The sequence below is a fragment of the Cryptomeria japonica genome, chromosome 1 (genome assembly GCF_030272615.1).
Source record: "Cryptomeria japonica chromosome 1, Sugi_1.0, whole genome shotgun sequence".
Taxonomy (NCBI): domain Eukaryota; kingdom Viridiplantae; phylum Streptophyta; class Pinopsida; order Cupressales; family Cupressaceae; genus Cryptomeria; species Cryptomeria japonica.
The window spans coordinates 25,723,302-25,727,675 of NC_081405.1; positions in this window are offsets into that span (position 1 = coordinate 25,723,302).

Consider the following 4,374-nt stretch of genomic DNA (forward strand, 5'->3'; position numbering starts at 1 on the left):
ACCCAGGAGAGCTGATAGATGGAGATGGCAGAGGTGATGGGGATGATGATGGAGATGGCGGAGGTAGAGGCTGATGAAGGAGGTGGGGTGTAGTAGGAGAGAGGAGAGTGGCTCTATGGAGGGAGGGTGGAGAGGAGAGGCAAGCTCAGTAGGTTCACATGGTGAGAGACAGAGGTGGATTGCCTTTACAGGTGCCAGTAGTATAGGGTCCCAGACAGGTACAGGGATAGGGCCAAGGGTAGCCACAGGAGCAGCCACAGGGTGAGGGGGGAGAGGAGGAGAATGAGCTACTAGAGTTGAGGGAGGTCTGCCAGGGATAGGAAGATGATAGCTGAGGGATACTAAGTGGGAGAGAGATTAGGCTATCCAGTGTTATACAGAGGCTGAGACAATGTCGAGGGCAGGGAGATAGGTAGCAGAGGACACATGAGCTAGATATGCCTACATTCTATGAATTGGGGAGGAGATAGGTTACTGGAGAGACCTATACTATGGAGCGGTGCCACCAGAGCAGCAGGCTAGGAGCTTTCGTAGACCATCACGGACAACAATGACCACTGGAGGGAGGGATAGGAGATAGACATCGAGTGGTGGGGTCATGGGTCCTCCACCACCACCAGACAAAGGGGACATGAGAGATGATCCTGGGGTAGGTCCTTCTAGGGCTCAGACTCTATCGAGGCTAGGTGGCTCCAAGGGAGGGAGTTCATCATAGCCTTAGAGGGCTCCCTATATATTAGTTTTGTACCATTTTATATGATGACACCTTCGGGTGATTGTAGCCATATGATTTTGACATCATTGTATCATGACACTTATGATTATATATATATGAGATTCATCCTTGCGGAATCTATATGCATGTGTACCTATGTGATGAGATGTTTCATGATGTATGTTTCTATGATATGGATGCCAATATGTACATAATGAAATGTAATATTTTTTATTTTTTATGTTTTTAATATGTTATGCATGATGCAAATGTGAATGTATATAGAATGTGCTAACATGTGATGTGTGCAGGATGTGATGCAATTGTGATATATGTATGTATGTATGAAATGCTTAGTATGTGGTAATGTAGGTGTAACTACATGCAATGCAAATATTTTTGGCATGTCATTATACTTAGTCATGTCATAGCAGGCTACCCGGACTCAAGAAGGACGATGAATGTCAATCAAGAAAGGGGGATGGAAGATAGAAGATATGAAAGTGAAAGAGCTTCTTGTGTGTTATCATCATTGAGCTTTATTATGGAAAATAAGTTATGACAATCAAGGCATATGTTTGACCCAGAAAGTCATTGTACCCATTTGCATAGAGATAAGACAATCACAAATAATGAATGCCCCAGTTCATACTAGACTCACAGTGTCCTCATATCCTTGGACAAGTCATAGCATTACTAAGAGAAAATCCACATACAACAAAGAAAAATAGGTGACAATACCCTATCCTCGCCTTTCTAGTCAAAGACATCTTAGAGATAGAATCTCTAGACAGAGACATCCTAGAAAAGATAAAAGACATGTCACCAAAAAGATAAAATCAAAAGAAAACCAAGACTTGACACCGACATCCACTATAGTCCTCAAGTTTAGTGTCTCTTAACACTTGTATAAGTCTATTTGATTGTGGCGAATAGTAGGGGCCTCCCACCCACCCCGTGGGTGGTTGAGTTGGTCCCAATGTTTACTTTCACACAAGGATAGATAGCACTGAACCATATGTTGTTTGAGTCTATTGAAAGATTTGATTTGTTGAAGTCCATTGTTGCTGATGTGTCTCATCTAAAATTGACTGAATCCATGAAACTGATACTTTATTATGAAGAAGATGGAACTTTATTGTGGATTGGTGATGCAAATGTTGCTCTATTGTGGATTGTGCGCGAATAGACTGAAGAAAGCTAGAAAAAACTGTACTCCTTGGAACGTGTGATGTTCTTAGTTCCACACCCATCACTAGACATAGGATTTGCCTTAGCCATAGATAGGATCTAATTTATTATGTATGGAAAGGGATGAAAAGGGGGTTATTATGAATGGCTAACCAGTCTTAGGTATATCAATAACAAGCCATGATGGGAATGGGTAAGTTTATTATGAACAAACAGGCTGTGAGTGTGTGCAAAGTGACGAGATGAAAGTGAATCTTGAAGGAGGGAGGAGAAATGTCTCTACGCATGGCACTAGTGACCAAATTTTCACCATGGTACTTGCCCAGGGCACCACCAAAGTGGTTTTCACCATTGGATGAAATGTTTTTTCTTTACTTTTTTTTTTGATTTTTCAATTTTTTTGTATTTCTCATTTTTTTTGTATTTTTGAATTGGGATACTCTAAAGAGCTATGTGTAAAACCTGCAAAGGTGCATACTATTGATAGGATCCTTCAAAGGTTCACCCTCTATGGTTGAGAGCTGATATGCACTGGATCCATAGGCTATTGTGATGATGTAAGGACCAAGCCAGTTTGGTTCAAACTTGCCCTTCTACTCTCTGTCTTGTTGATTTTTAGGATTTTCTTTGAGAACTAAGTCACCTACCTCAAATGTGCAAGGCTTGACTTTATGATTGTAACTATGACATTCCTTGAATGAATGATATGTAGCTCGAGCAACTGTCTTCCTTGATAAGGGAAATGAGATAGAATTACTAATGTGTAGACTATGTAGGCCCATATGTGTGTCACCTAAAGAAGTTTGGGCATCCTTGACAACAAAGTCCCTTGAGCAAGCTCCATTAAAGGTCCATGATGTATCTCCATAAGGGAAAGGATGTGCGGAACAAGTGGATGAGTGATGAAGGCTTATGATTATGAAAAGAAGTGAAAGTAGGATAGCATGATGGAGACTTAAGATCAGCAAGTATGCCTTTTGACTTGAAATTGTAAAACTTTTGCCCCCAATTATTTTGGTATTAGGGCAGATCAACTCTTGTTCTTTTTGCTTCATAGGATTTTTATCCTTGACTTTGATTTTTGCATAGTCCAATAGCTTTTGATTTTGATTTGGACTAAAGGACTTTTCTTTAGTTTTGACTTTTAGTTTTTTCTGTTCATAGCTTGATTTTTCATCCCCAATGAGTAAGGGCTTTTGTAATTCTTGTTGATCCAAGTCTAGGAGAGGAATGAAAATGGAATGAGTGGATGAAGTGGTAAAGCTATGTGATTTCTCAAGAGGGGTGGTGATACGCTCAATAGATTCTTTGCTAGAACCACTCTTAGGACTATTGATATCAAGAGATGCTTGCACCACTAGAGGAGATTTGCATTCAGACTTAGTAGCCACAACACTAGGTGGTTCACACCCAATTCCTTGGCATTGCAAATTATTTGTAGATTGTTCCTATTGACTAAATGTCTTAGAAGATAGTGGGAGTTGATCAACATGAAAGATATACTCACCACATCCTAGGTCTTTAACCTTGAATTTTTCTTTGATCTTTGTTCATTTTGATGTAGAAGCTTTCAATGATTCTGGATCAACATATGCTAATGAAGGAACAACCTCTCGATTGACTGGGATTGTTATTTCTGATCTAGGTCAAATATTATTGCAATATATGAATGGATTTGGGTCAACTTTGATAGTCACTTCAACTCCATTGTGTGGAAACTTGATACATCGATGATATGTAGAAGGGATTGCGCTCATCTCATGAATCCATGGACATCCCAAAAGTATGTTGTATGTGAGATCTAAATCAAGGACTTGACAAACCACATCCTTTGTAACTGGCCCAACTTTGAGAGGTAAAATGACTGTGCCCTTGGATGAACGCTCTTCATCATCATATGCTTTGATGGTAATTTTGTTTGTAGAATTCACAACTTTATCCGAATATACCAATTGTTTAATAGTGCTCAATGTACAAATGCTTAGACTTGCTCCTCCATCTATCAGGACTCGTTTTATTTGATGTTTGTGTAGGAAGGCTTCAATGTGTAAAGGTGCATTATGTGGTTGGCTCATGGAGGCGTCATCAGCTTCTATAAATGTAAGGGAGTGTGGAATAGAAAGATATCCCACCATGGCTTGAAACTGGTCCACGTTCAGATCAGTGGGGACAGAAGTGTCTCCCAATATTTTGTCTAGAATGGCTTTATGTGTGGGGGATATGCGTAAAAGCTCAAGGATGGAGATAAGTGCATGTGTCTTTCCTAATTGTTCTACAAGGTCCTACTCAGGTTTGGTTGATGAGGAAGTAGTGTTTTTAGCTGGAGCACCTTGCAAGGTGAATTTACCTCGATGAGTTGGACATTACATTTAGAGGTAGGTTTGGAAGAAGATCCAATGCCTTTTAGGACAATCTCAGGTCTTTGGGTAGAATTATCAAGTGTTTTGTCCTTGATGATAATGGTAGAG